Source organism: Crinia signifera, chromosome 4 (genome assembly GCF_055691185.1).
Source record: "Crinia signifera chromosome 4, ASM5569118v1, whole genome shotgun sequence".
NCBI lineage: Eukaryota > Metazoa > Chordata > Amphibia > Anura > Myobatrachidae > Crinia > Crinia signifera.
The window spans coordinates 331,674,544-331,690,089 of NC_139220.1; the positions used below are offsets into that span (position 1 = coordinate 331,674,544).

The window sequence follows — 15,546 nt, forward strand, 5'->3', positions numbered from 1 at the left end:
TATGAATATTCCCCCTACATATGAGGGAGAGCCTAAAGGTGCCCACAGACGCATCAATTGTACCGTGCTATGCGTTTTTGACTGTACAATGGTTCTATACAATTTTTCTTCCAGCTTGCTATGAGATGAACCCATGTTTGTACTGTTAATTTTCATATTTAGTCTAAAAAGTACGTGCAGCACATACTTTTAAGGACATACAATATCGGGCTCCCGGGAACGCGCATCGCAAAAGCCCATAAACACCACCCAATTATTGTACATAAGACGCGATTTGTACTTAAAAAGTACAAAACGCATTCGATAATTGATGAGTCTGTGGGCACCTTAAGGCTGCTGTGTGCGATGCATAAGGCAGTATGCAGAGGTGAAACAGCAATGTTGCTTTAGTGTGTGGTGGTTGTCAGGCTGCCATGCAATATTCTCATAGCTCCTAATCTAAGATATAGAGGTGATATTTATCAGAGAAGTCAAACATTAGAGGTGAAAGTACTATATTCAAGAAGATGTTAGGGGGGAAATTTAGCAGAGTAGGCAAACATCAGTTATGTAAAAGAAGAGATGTGCTGGATTAAGTAGCAATTTTCCTGATGGAGAATTAAAGAAAGGCGTTCCAGCTAAATCTTTCATTCAGTCCATCTGGTGCTGTCGAGCCCAATCGATAAATCCATTGTGGTGAAGTCCTATCCCCACAACAACAACATCACTGTCCCTGCTGCCGGCTTCGGGCTGCGCTGGAGATCTCGCAAATGCCCAGTACAGCCGGCTAGGGGAAAGGAGATCAGTGTGAGCTGTTCTGCTGTCTCCTCAATAGGACATCGCCGAAGGGGAGTTTGTGCTCCCCCACATCTTGTCAATGTCCCTTCCTGCTTCACCTCATTAATGAGGTGAAACAGGAAGTGTTATACTATTCTTTAAAAAGCCAGTTTTGTGCTGATAGAATATAATTTTAAGGACATTAAAGGCAGATTGTATAAAAAATATGTATTTTGATCATACAATGAATGTTTGTTGTGTGTGTATGTGTATATATATATATATATATATATATATGAGACTGTTAATAATATATATCTGTATATATATATATATATATATATATATATATATATATATATATATATATATATATATATATATATATATATACAGTATAAGCACAGGGTAGGTGCGGCACTCAGCTATGAAATAGAAAAACAACAGTACAGTCTTTAGGTGAATCAACGTTTCAGTGCTCTCTTTATTGGCACTATCGTCAGGATATGATATATATAAGCTGAGTGCCGCACCTACCCTGTGCTTATACCCTGCTGGAGATCATCTGTGAGGGCACCAGCGCCAGCTTATTTCGGATCAGCTTGGAGTGCCGGTCCCATCGAGACATATATATATATAGTTTGCGGGGACCTGGGACTGGCTTAATCATTTTCACTTGCTCCGGTGCCTTCGTATCCACCGCAGAGGGTCTGAGTCTGAACTTTCTGATGTGACCATGCTGGGCGGCGGGGCCGTAACACAGCAGACCGGTGGACCCTCCCCTCTTACACCTGGGTGAGGGCATGGGTGCCGGACGTGTTCCCGATGTCGGGATCCCGACTGTCGGAACCCCATACCACACAGGAGGGTATAAGGTGAGCACTTTTTTCATTATGTATTGTACATCCTGACGATTTTTCGCTAAGAAATGAAACGTTGATGTGAATGACCGTGTGGTGATCTTTATTTATTGAAAATTCTCAGAGTGCCACGTTAATTACTAAGAGATATAGATATATATATCCATCAGTAGTGGCTGGCACTCACATGAATGTCTGGTAAACTGCCGGGGTGCCAATGCAAGGATATAGATGCAGCAGAGATGGATGTCACTCCTCCGGACTTGCAAATAATGAACGCAACACACAGGGTAGTGGTCAACGTTTCGGAAGCTTTACTTCCTTTTTCAAGACAGTGGGGTGCAATACAAAGCAAAAATGAAAAACAAGCTTACCTATAAAGAGTGCACAAGGAGAGATCTGCCCAGCAAGTGTGACCGGCTCATGGTCCACGCCGTCCTCCTGGCCCGGCGTCTCCCGGAAGTGTGGGATGAAGTCACATCCACCGCAATCATCTGGTGCTCTGGCTGTCAGCAGAGGAGGCATGCCCATTGCCGTCAGTCTCCGTTGCTAGGGGAGACTGACGGCAATAGTCAGGCACTCAGGAGGTGAACTCTGCACGGAGTGAAACCCGCTACCCTGATAAGGGCTGCAGGATCGTTCATACCGAGTATCACACAGACAATCAAAATACAATTTGCATAAAAAATAATAAAAGTATCAATGTGCTAATCTGCATGCGCACCACTAGCCGGCACGCGCTTCGCAAATTAGCTTCCTCAGGGCCAACCTGACTTCAGATCTGGCGTGGATTATATATGTGTTCATCCAATCATCATGCTTGTGTGGAGAGCGTCATACGTAGATATCCAAGAGGTGTCGCCAGTGGAATGATTGGCAAGTAGTCTACAATGCATGCAGTTATTCAAGTGGAATACTTTTGAGTATTGATAAAATATGCGGTTGTAATCAACTGGGATACATTGTATCAAAAGATGTTGCATATGTAACTGGTCTGTCACTGATACATGCTGAATAAAAACCAATCTGTGTAGTGTTGTACAGTGTACAATGGAGGACCGGTACATGCTAATCTGTTAGTAAAATATTGTATAACTATAAATACAGTAATGTGCAATTGTAGCACCCCGTAAATTATAGATATTAGCAATGTTTGTATTGAAAATAAGGGGGAAGTAGAAGAAACGAGCAGAAGGAAAGAGAGGAGGAATATACCGTTCATTCCTAACTGTATTGGACAAGAAAAAAGGGCTAGTGGCAGAGAGTGAAGACTCTGCTAATGTGATAGTATGTGAAATAGTGAAAACTGGGAAACTGCAAGCAGTGATAAGAACTCATAAAATGTGCGTGATCCTGGATGGGTGATAACCATGTCTAGATTACATCAGCCTGCTGATGGTGTACTAGAGATTTGCAGTCAGTCTCTCTCTATCTGCCAATACCTTCAGCCTAAGTCTGATCTATATTTTTATTAGATCTAAACCTACATATCTAAAAAATAAAACAAAATGTATTATACATGTATTCCTTCAATATTAAGGATATGTTAGGGACCTCGGAGGTACCCACCGAACCCGATCCCTAACTCTGTTTGTCTCTCCCCGTGGTTAGCGGACAGGTGCAGTGCTATGCTTCACCTTTAGCAGCCGTGTTCGAAGTAGCTGGTTGGGCCAGCTCCAACCCCGATGCCCCCAGGTCTTATGTGAGAAAACTCATCCACGAGACAGAGAGATGAGCAAAAGGATTAACTAACTAAACCAAAATGGAACAGTGGAATACCTCCACAAGCAACAAACTTCCAGCGTGGAATCCAGGAGCAAGGCCCCACAGAACCCCTGGGAATGCAACAATGCACAAGATGGAACCGAATAACCCAAATAGTAAATGTAACAATACACAGGATGGTAACAGTGGTCAAAATATACCAACTGCGAAATGAATGCAACAATGCAAAAGATGATACCACAAGTGATAAATGCAATCAACCCCTGACTTATCTGGAAGATGGGAATCACAGGTATCAAAGAGGTTGAGCAAGCAGGAGAGCTGTGACTGGAAGCTGGCTGAGATGCTGCACACAAGAACACTGGACAGTAGGACACTGGAACTGGGAACACTGGTAGTGACAAGAAACACAGAACTATAACCAGCATCTGTGCTCAGCAGATGCTGGCCTTATATTCCAAAAACGCTGCCCTGCGGAGTATGATGTCAGCCACTGCCACTGATGCGTGCTGTCGTCTGCAGAGGGTGGAAGTTCGGGCCATTGCCTAACAACGGACCCAACTGTTCCTCCCTACCCACCTGGCTACTGCCAAGGAACATGGCCACCGCCTGCTGTGTCCCAGAGCCTCCGGCTCTGTCACTGACAGCAGCACTGCCGGAGGCAGAGGTGCAGCAGCGGTGGCGCCAAACAGGATATAGTGGGAGAAAATAATAATAAATATATTAACACATCACATGTGAATTAGAATACAGATCTTAGTAAATTTTCCCCAATGAGTTAAATATTAAACTGCAAACTGTCATTACCATCCATAGTATAAGACTGAACTGTGGGCAAAAGTATATAGCTCTCACCCATTTCTACACTTGCCTGTCCTGAGACAGCTGTAACCCAACTGAACCAGACTCTACAAACTGCCCTTGATGAAGCTGCTCCAGCTACTCCCCACAATCCACGTAGGCTTAGATGCCAACCATGGCACTCTAAATTAACAAGACACCTGCAAAAACTATCACGTAGATTTGAACGTCAGCGGCGTAAATCTCAAAATTCAAGTGACTGTCACATTTAAGACAACCTACCACTCCTATCGTAATGCTCTAGACAAACTAAACAAACTTATTTTCAATCTCTCATCTCTTCTCAGGCCACTAACCCCAAGCGACTTTTTAATACATTTAAATCAATTCTTTACCCTCCTTCACCCTTTCCCCTGCCAATATCAGTGTGCAAGAGCTTGCTTCCTTGTTCAAGGAAAAGATTTCTAAAATCCAAGAAGAAATGGCATGCTCTTCCTCAGCCAGTGGCTTGCTAACTTAATTCCAGAGCCCTTTGCCACTTTGTCCTCATTTGACCCCACAAGTGAGGATGAAGTATTCACACTATTCTCATCTTCCAACTCCACTAACTCTCCTCTTGATCCTATACCCTTACAAGTCAGTAAAGTTCTGTCTCCTGTGCTTATCCAAAGCTTAACTAAAATCTGTAACCACTCTCTCTACTGGTATCTTTGCTTCTCTGTACAAGCATGCACTTATTATTCCCATTCTAAAAAAAACACAATTCTGATACAAACTGTCTCTCTAACTACCGTCCTATCTCTCAGCTCCAATGCCTCTCCAAGCTAGTTGAAAAATTTGCCTACACCGCCTCACAAATTTTCTTAACTCCTACAACTTATTGCAGGGCCGTAACTAGGGGGGGGCTGGGGGGGCACGCGCACCGGGCGCTGGAGGCAGGGGGCGCTGGAGGCAGGGGGACGCTGGTGTGACCAGCGGCAGCAGCGGGGAGCTAGCGCCGCAGCCGCTGCCACATCAAAGATGGCCGCCCGCCGCCGCCCCCTCGTCTCCCCGCTCCCCCGCTGGCTGCCCTGCTCCCGTCCCCTCACGTCTCCCCCGCTGTGTATGCGGGAGAGACGTGCTGCTGCGGTGCTGCATATGCTGCTGGACCGCTAGCCAATGGCCGCTCGCGGTCCAGCAGCCACCAGTTGATTGGCTGCTGGACCGCGAACGGCCATTGGCTAGCGGTCCAGCAGCGGGAGTTAGAAATGTTAAAATCATACAGCACAGCAGTAGCACGTCTCTCCCGCGAATACAGCGGGGGAGACGTGAGGGGACGGGCAGGCAGGCACAGGCACACTGACAAGCCTGCCTGCCTGTCTGCCTCCCGCAGGCGGGGGAGGGGGGGGTTCTATCCCCCTTGGCAACGAGCACACTGGCATTCTATCCCCCTTGGCAACGAGCACACTGGCATTCTATCCCCCTTGGCAACGAGCACACTGGCATTCTATCCCCCTTGGCAACGAGCACACTGGCACAGATCAATCCCCCTCGGCAACGAGCACACTGGCACAGATCAATCCCCCTCGGCAACGAGCACAGAGGCACAGATCTATCCCCCTCGGCAACGAGCACAGAGGCACAGATCTATCCCCCTCGGCAACAAGCAAATTCAGTCCACCTTGGCATCGGCATGAAGCCCCTGGCATTGAGCATATAGGTAAGTGGCACTTATGTGTCAAATGTGTATGGTGTGTTATACAGTATGTCATGGGCATTGCGTCGTGTTATATAGTATGACATGGGCATTGCTTAGTGTTATAAAGTATGACATGGGCATTACGGAGTATTTATTTGTAATGGGCATTGCGGTGTTATATAGTATGTCATGGGCATTGCGTAGTGTTATATAGTATGTAATGGGCATTGCAGTGTTGTATAGTATGTAATGGGCATTACGGTGTGGCTGGGGGCATGGGGGCTGGGGGCATGGCTAGAGGCTCACAGAGCCTCTGGGTCATGCCCCCATAGCGGCAAAATGGGGGCGTGGCCTCGCGGGGGGAGCAGCGATTATAGGCCAAGCCCCCAAATTAGGCCACGCCCCCCCCCCCGGAAATTTCGGCGCGCCTCCGGCGCGCAGCATCACTAGGGTGGGGGGGGGGCACCAAAAGACTGCCTTGCCCCGGGCGCCGGAAACCCTAGTTTCGGCCCTGCTTATTGGACCCACTTCGGTCAGGCTTTCGCTCTCAACACTCCACAGAGACAGCACTGACTAAAGTAGTCAATAATCTGGCCACTGCTAAAGCTAAAGGCCATTTCTCACTTCTTATTCTTCTAGATCTCTCAGCTGCCTTGGACACTGTCGACCACTCTCTTCTCATACACACACACTACAATCCCTAGGTCTTCAGAACACAGCACTTTCTTGGTTTACTTCCTACTTATCTAATCGCTCTTTCAGTGTTCGCTTCTCTGATTCTACCTTTCTCCTCACTACCTCTGTTTGTTGGAGTACCACAAGGTTCAGGTTTAGGTCCTCTGATTTTCTCAATCTATCCCTCCTCACTAAGGAAACTATTCACTTCTTTTGGATTTGAGTATCATCTGTACACTGATGATACTCAGATCTATCTATCCTCCTCGGAATTGTCACCTACAGTATTGCTCCGTGTCTCTGAATGTCTTTCTGCCAATTCATCTTGGATTTCATTTCACCACCTCAAACTCAACATTTCCAAAACAGAATTAATTATATTCCCATCAGCCAAGAGTAGTTACCAACCTGATATCTCTATCACTGTTGAGAACACAACAATTAATCCTACTCCACAATCTCACTGCCTAGGGTTCATCCTCGACTCTGATCTGTCCTTGATTCCTCACATTCAATCTGTCTCTAAAAGATGTTACATGCATCTAAAAAACATATCCAAAATTGGTTCGCACCTTACACAAGACACTGCAAAAACTCTAATCCATGCACTCATTATATCACGCATTGATTATTGCAATAGCCTCCTTACCGGTCTTCCTAAGAAGAGACTCTCACCGCTACAATCCACTTTGAATGCAGCTGCGATGCTGATCTTACTGGCTAGATGTTCATCGTCTGCTGATCCGCTCTGTCAGTCCCTCCATTGGTTGCCTGTATATTACCACATTCAATACAAAATACTTCTACTTACATACAAAGCCATTACTCTGACTACACCGACTTATATTTTCGCTTATCTCAAAATATATCCCCACCTGACCTCTCCGCTCTGCACAAGATCTGCGTCTCTCATCCACACTCATTACTTGCTCCCACTTACACTTGCAGGATTTTTGTCGGGCAGCACCCACCCTATGGAATGCCCTTCCACGCATACTAAGACTCTCCTCTAGCTTCCAAAATTTCAAGCATTCCCTGAAAATTCACCTCTTCAGGCAAGCTTATCATATTCAGTACCCCCCACACAACCTCCTGTAGCATTTACAGTGTATATTTAATTGCATCCCACCAGGACTGTCCTGTAATCTGGTGGGACTGCCATGCTATGGAATTCTTTCCTTATATATCCCTCCTATTAGCCCTATAGAATGTAAGATTGCGAGCAGGGCCCTCCTACCTCCATGTCAGTTTGTATCTACCCAGTTTGTTTAATCACTGTAGTTTGCAATTGTAAAGCGCAACGGAATATGCTGCGCTATATAAGAACTGTAAATATAGCCATCTTGGATTTGCCCTTAGGAAAAATGGCCACCGTAGCATCACAATATATACACCTCTCTAGAATAAAAAGGGGGTGGGGACTGACACAAACAGGAAGTTCAATGATAGCTGGGACTTGCAAAAGAGTGCACCAGTGTGGTCAATTCCGCTTATAATTCTGCTTGGTTTTTTTCCCAATTAGCTTGTTTTTCCTGCTAGTTGTGGGTAGCTTGTTTTTGAGGTTGTTGCCTTGTTCTCAGGGCCAGTCGTGGATTGGACGCTGCAGAACAAAGCTGGCTTGTGATTTGCTGTGCAGGGATCAGGTGGGCACGTCTGCAAGAAGTGATCACTGCTCCCTGCAGCTGCTGTTTTGTATGGTGTCGTGTGGCCTATTATCTGCAGGGATCAGGGTGACGGATAGAAGCAGGTATGTGTATGTGTGCTGCAGCAGCCTGTACATCAGCAGCCACTCAGCCTCCACATTCCCTGGGCTTCCTTATAGTTACATAGCTCACACGGAAGCCGGGGCTGCTCTGGCCGTGCTCTGTGTGCTGCTGTACATTCCTCAGCAGCAGGGAGGGGGAGGACGGGGACTGCTGCACTAATCTCACCCTGTACTCGGGCTGAGAACACAGACTTATCAGAGGTGCAGCAGGGAGAGGGAGGACGGGGACTGCTCCACTAATCTCACCCTGTTCTCGGGCTGAGAACACAGACTTATCAGAGGTGCAGCAGCAGCAGGGAGGGGAGGACGGGGACTGCTCCACTAATCTCACCCTGTACTCGGGCTGAGAACACAGACTTATCAGAGGTGCAGCAGCAGCAGGGAGGGGAGGATGGGGGACTGCTGCACTAATCTCACCCTGTACTCGGGCTGAGGGCAGACTTATCAGAGGTGCAGCAGCAGCAGGGAGGGGGAGGACGGGGGACTGCTGCACTAATCTCACCCTGTACTCGGGCTGAGAACACAGACTTATCAGAGGTGCAGCAGGGAGAGGGAGGACGGGGACTGCTCCACTAATCTCACCCTGTACTCCGGCTGAGAACACAGACTTATCAGAGGTGCAGCAGGGAGAGGGAGGACGGGGACTGCTCCACTAATCTCACCCTGTACTCGGGCTGAGAACACAGACTTATCAGAGGTGCAGCAGCAGCAGGGAAGGGAGGACGGGGACTGCTCCACTAATCTCACCCTGTACTCGGGCTGAGAACACAGACTTATCAGAGGTGCAGCAGCAGCAGGGAAGGGAGGACGGGAACTGCTGCACTAATCTCACCCTGTACTCGGGCTGAGAACACAGACTTATCAGAGGTGCAGCAGGGAGGGGAGGATGGGGACTGCTCCACTAATCTCACCCTGTACTCGGGCTGAGAACACAGACTTATCAGAGGTGCAGCAGCAGCAGGGAGGGGGAGGACGGGGGACTGCTGCACTAATCTCACCCTGTACTCGGGCTGAGAACACAGACTTATCAGAGGTGCAGCAGGGAGGGGGAGTACGGGGGACTGATCCACTAATCTCACCCTGTACTCGGGCTGAGAACACAGACTTATCAGAGGTGCAGCAGAGGGAGGGGGAGGATTGGGGACAGAAGCAGCACTCCTCCTGTACTAAAGGTGCCCACACTCTAGAAAGATCTGCAATCATAAGATGTGCGCATAAATTAGCCTTCAAATCTTTTGTCTGTCCTGGACAAAATATTTCAGGCAAGCGCACATCTTTACCAGAGATTTTTCTTAAGATCCCATGCGCGTTCCTATAGATCTTTTTGTCAAATCATCTGATCTTTCATGCAGCACGTAAGATCAGAAGATTTAGCAAAAGATCCACGGGAGCGCGCATCGGACCGAAACCGGCCGATGTTCGACCGATTATCAGTAAACATCGGATGATATATCGGCCAATTTATCGGAAATCGGCCAATCTGCCAAAAAATGTTCTAGTGTGTGGGCACCTTTACACAGATTACTGTGGTCCTGAGGGGACTGTAATACCCAGCAAGGTATGTGATTAGTCTGACCATGCCTAATATCTCATAAAGAGGGGGAAATTTACTAAAGGAAATTTGTAAAAAAAATAGGTGTATTTGTATCCAGAAATACACTTATTTTTGACATTTACTATCCTGAAAATACGGCAATTCGTATTGATGTGCTATCAATACGAATACGAATTGCCGTATTTTTGGGATAGTAAATGTCAAAAATAAGTGTATTTCTGGATACAAATACACCTATTTTTTACTAATTTCCTTTAGTAAATTCCCCCCACAGTGCTATTTTTCAGCAGGAACCAGCAGGAATTCAGTTACTGAACCTCTAATTAAATATGACATCATCAGGAACTAAAAATGTACTTTCCATAAGATTTTCCATAAGTTTGATTTTAAAGTCACCTGTGATTGCCTTTGTTTCTAAATACAACATATACATCTATCTCACCCTCCCTCTCTCTCTTTATTATATATATTATTTTTTATTTAATTGATCCACCCCCAGACCTGGAGTTCCTGGACCTATTTTTTCCAGAAAAATAGTACTGCTTAAATATTTAGCCATTCATTATATTTATCTGTCACTCATCCCCACTGTGTATAATGCTGGGTGGTATTAGAAGAGTGATTGACAGCGTTATACACACAAAGTTCCCACCAAGCGTTATACACAAACCCGCCCCCCAGGGAAAAGACCAGTGTTATACACACCACCACCCCCTTAACATCACCTTCCCCTACCCGTCCAGGGCTACAATACACGGCCACCATCCACCATTACTCCACAGCCACCAGTTGAGCGGCAGGTCTGCCCGCACCCCCGCGACCCACCCTCCCATGATTCGTGGGCCCCCGCGCCCCCCCCTCACGATTTGCGGTCCGCTGTGACCCCCCCTTCCAGCGATTCACGGCACCCCTTGTGACCCACCCCCTCCCACAATCCGCGGACCCCCATGACGCGATTCGCAGCCCCTCTCCTGCGTTTCAAGGACCACCACAACCCCCCTCCCGCAATTTGCAGACCACCACTACCCCCCTCCCATGATTCACGCCCCCGCGATTCATGACACCCCCCCTGCGCCCTCCTCCCGCAATTTGCGCCCCCCCTTCTGCAATTTGCGCCCCCCCTTCCCGCAATTTGCGGACCCCCCTTCCCATGATTCACTTCCGCCCCGTGCTGCCCCCCTCCCGTGATTGGCGGACCCCCACAACCCCCCTTCCCGCGATTCACGGCACCCTCCCCCCCCCCGTTCTGCGATTTGCGGACCCCCGCGACCCCCCCTCCCGCAATTTGCGGACCCCCCTTCCCGGGATTCGAGCAACATTCAAAAGGTCGATATTGGGGTTTTTCACTGTTTTTTTTACCCGAATGTCAACACATTCGACATGGACACAGTTTAAAGTGCACCGCATCTCCTCGCTACACTCGGCTCACTATTTTATTCTCCCACCACGCCCTAGACTCGCATGGGTCTTCAACCTATGGCCCTCCAGATGTTGTGAAAATACATGTTCCAGCATGCATTGCCACATTTTTTCCTATAAGAGCATGCCAAAACTGTCAGGGCATGCTGGGACATGTAGTTCCACAACATCTGGAGGGCCACAGGTTGAAGACCTGTGCCCTAGTGGATGGTAGGGTATGAAATGCCGCCTGTCAGCACAGGGCAGTTAAAAAACTGTTGCAAACCCCATGTCCACCTTTTGAATGTCGTCCTAGACACGGTCAAACTAACGACCTGTCGAACTAATGACCTTTTGACCTAGAATCATGTTCACCTTTTCCCATGTCGATCTAGACCTATGTCGACCATCATTCTGTAGACCAAATGACCGCATCCCGTACTAGTGATAGCACTAACCACACTGACTGCCCTCTATAAGGAAACCACTAAATATATATATATATATATATATGTCACTCACCAGTCTTGCAGCTTACATAAGTGTTTTTAATCAGGCAGCATGGCAGACAATTGTCCGGTCAACATTTCGATCCACCTCTAGGACCTTTGTCATGAGTCCTATACATGGAAAGCAGACTCTTGTGTCGCGCCCAGAGAATTGATGTAATTTTTTGTATGTTGGGGCTGCCTATCTCACAAGATCCCCGGTTGGAGGGGGAATATGGGAGCACAGTTGTGAGTTGGCGCCACTAATGATGATCTTCACAATTTCATCAGTCCATCCTTAATAGAATTCACTCTAGTATATAGAATGAGTCCAAATAATTAAAAAATGTATTAAAAACATCTCTTAATCCACACAGTGGCAACAAGTCATCCAGATCTTAATGGTTTTCATTGAGACAATTCAAACGCTTGATAACAGCAGAAGAAACCCAACGCGTTTCGCCCTTAAAGGGACTTCATTAGGGGTTAACTACAAAATTAATTGTTTATTAATTAATTTGTTTAAAAATTGTAAAAAACAAAAATGGACTACATAATGGCATACTGGTACAGTACATTTTTTGGCTACATATGTCATGATTTCTTTACATGAAAGGAATAAAAACATCAAGGGAGAAAATGGAGACAGGCGAACAGACATGGAACAGCAAAACAGATATACCATTTATGGTACAAGATAATGTTACGATTACATACCGGATCGTAAGGATTTAATAAGGCAGTCTTTCCCAAGAGGAATTAATTCCTATTAGGTGGTAAGTGAGTTCTTGAAACAGTATAACACCTAGTAAGGGATAATGAGAATTCCTTATCATAAAAAGGTTTCACCTACTCTAATGTGGAGTTAATTCTCCCATTCAAATGGAGATTATTTGTTAAGCCATCTGTACAATTTGAGAGGAGTGCCCCACTCCATTGGTTGAGTAGACAAATGAAAGAAGTACCAATTAGTGTGTTTTCTGTGGATAAACCAACCGGCTGGGTGGCGGAAGACCTTTCTCCTGGATATGCTGCTAATATATTTGCAGTCTGATGTTACGTTAGTGTATAAGGTCTCTCTTTAATGGCAGTACCTATGTACAAATGTTCCATTTAGTGTGAAACCACTTACTGGGACTAAGAGGGTTATTTTGCAACTTGTGCAGGGAGAATTAGATTTGGGTGACTTATTCTCAGTACTATTGGGATGGAATCTGACATAATTAAATCCCCTTAAATGTAACATCTGGTAGGAATACATAACAAACTACAGATTAATTCATTACAAGCTGTCACGAAATGGGTGTGTGGAATCAGTCGTGACTGGAGTGGTCAGATGGTGGATTGATGCGGATCTCAGGAAGAGAGGCGTGACCAGCCGGAGATGGGTTAACACAAACAGGTTTATTGAAGGAACTCATATAACAGATAATGTAACCAGGATCAATACTTCTTGATTGGACAAATAATAACTAGATGCAAGTCTCTGATAAATAACAAGTAACAAAAGATAGCAGTCCTTTGCAAAAATAAACAAGATGGCAGTCCGTTCAAAATAAACAAGATATGTGCCGGTAGTTCTGGGAGGATAAGGCAATGTTCAGGATTTGAGTTTAGAGAAAAGGATACCTGAAAATTGGACAATTGGCTGACTGAAGATTGGACGATTGGATGACTGAAGATTGGACAATTGGATGACTGAAGATTGGACAATTGGATGACTGAAGATTGGACAATTGGATGATTGCAGATTGGATGGCTGGGATCAGGATACAGCTGAATGACAGGATTACTGGAAGATTACAGCAGAGACGTAGCACACAATAGCTGGATACAGCTTGTAGCAGGCAGGTCAGGAAACTGGTATCAGGACAGGGTAGCGACTTGGTGTTGACACAGGAACAGGTGACGGAGATAACAGAACTGAAATGGCTGACTTGGCATATAACAAATAACTGAAGAAAACCGAGTATAAACACAGGAACTAGATGAGCAGGAACTGGAGCAGGAATTGGACCATTTGTGGACCAGACCGGGAGCGCTGGACCAGCCGGACAAGCAGAGCCTCTGGGAGCTGAACGCTGAAGACTCACACAGGGATTCCAGGAAGCAGGCTTGAACTGCACAGAACATCCAGCACATGCAGCAGGAAGACAAGTTGCTGAAGTCAGTTCTGCCTCTGTGAGCAGGATATTTATTCCCCCTGCCTTGTATTGATTGGAGGAAATGACAGAGGGCAATCTGCAATCTGAGGCAGGAATCCAGAATACTTCAGTCTGAACTAAACAGGTGAGCCACATGGAACAGGAGAGCAAAGGGTTACAGGTGATTCCAGCTTCTGCCAGGATTTCTATCAGGTGCAATCAATCAATGAACCAGCAATGCACAGACTGTCTGGCAGCATGAATGGAGTCAGACTGAGACACAGAGCAGAATCACCATACAGGTAAGCTTGACTAAGCAGATCTGTGACATTACCCCCTCCTTCAGGGTGGACTCCGGACACCTATGCCAGAACCTTCTTTGGAAGGGAGCTCAAGGTTAACGACGATGCTTCTTCTTTTTCTTAGATGAATGCTTTGATTTTTTTGAGGAAGGTGAAGCTTTAGGTTCTGCAAAACAGGCACCAGAGAGCACAGGACCTCCCAGGAAGGGAGTGGCATCATAATCAGAATCATACTCTGAATTTGAGTCTTGGTCTAAGGTCAGGATTGAAGACCTCTCAGTTGAATTGAAACTCCCTGAAGGACCACTGAGGTAGCATGAAGCGGAAGATCCAATACATATGGTGGGTATTGACGGGGCAGATTGCTTTTCAGAAGATGATCCTGGAGAATTGGACAGTCCAGAGGAACCAACACAATGGGTGGACATGGATGTGTACCCAATTCTAACGTCCATAGATTTGGGCATCAATAGACAATTTTTTGAAACCTTGGAGGTTCTAAGGCATTGTTGAGATGGCGCACAATCTTGGATGGATGGCAAAGAATGGTTGGTTTTGGCCACCGGATGACTTTTAACTGTAGTGGTGGAGGAATTCTTACAGGGAGTCTTTGAACCGAACCTTTCCACTACGGCCTTGGAGAAGGATGTCAGATCTCGAAGTCTGGAGTCTTTAGATTCATAAAGCGGACAAGCCCACTCCAAAGCTTCTCCTTTAAATTACAAAAACAGGTAACTGACGATGTTGGCTAGCGTGAGACCAGATGAAGGTTCGGTTTCCAATATAGACAAATATTGGTTCACCAGGGCTTCATAATGGACAAGATCCCCATCAAAATAGATGGGCGAATATTCTCTGCTTGAATCTTGAAATGGTTTTGATGGAATTGGGGCTTTGGAAGGCTTCAGCTGATCAAGAATCTTGGACTTTTTAGGAAAAACTGGAACCACGGAAGCCTCAGACACGGCGGGCACATTGAGTGTTTTGTGCATGGCAGACCCCTCGGATGCCTTGGGCAAGGCAGTCTGCACTGGAATAACTGGAACAACCTCAGGCCCAGAGGCCAGGGCAGGTGTGTCCTCAGGCCCGGAGGCCAGGGCAGGTGTGTCCTCAGGCCCGGAGGCCAGGGCAGGTGTGTCCTCAGGCCCAGAGGCCAGGGCAGAAGTGTCCGTCTCTCCTCCAGGGTCTCTGGTATACAGGACCCCCTCCTGGGACTGGACACTTGGAATTTCCCCCTCTTGGAGCTCGACACCTGGAATATCCCCCTTCTGGGACTGGACACCTGGATTCACCCCTACTTGGGACTGGACACTTGAAATCCCATTTTGGGGCTGGACACAGAAAGCCCTCTTCTGGGACTGGAGACAGTGAACCCCCTCTTGGGGCAGGAGACAGTGAA

The 15,546-nt window shown here is 46.7% G+C and overlaps 2 protein-coding genes across 3 annotated transcripts in view; both read left to right on the forward strand.

The window, feature by feature from the left end:
* Window positions 1–15,546, forward strand: part of LOC146075992 (uncharacterized) — a 411,577-nt gene that overhangs the window by 145,916 nt on the left and 250,115 nt on the right. The gene's annotated exons all lie outside the window — the stretch shown is intronic.
* The window catches only part of LOC146075990 (uncharacterized), a 39,899-nt gene continuing 32,441 nt past the window's right edge, over window positions 8,089–15,546 (forward strand). Inside the window, exon 1 of the mRNA XM_083185744.1 lies at window positions 8,089–8,242. The gene's annotated coding sequence lies outside the window, so the exon portion shown is untranslated. The remainder of the gene's footprint in view (window positions 8,243–15,546) is intronic.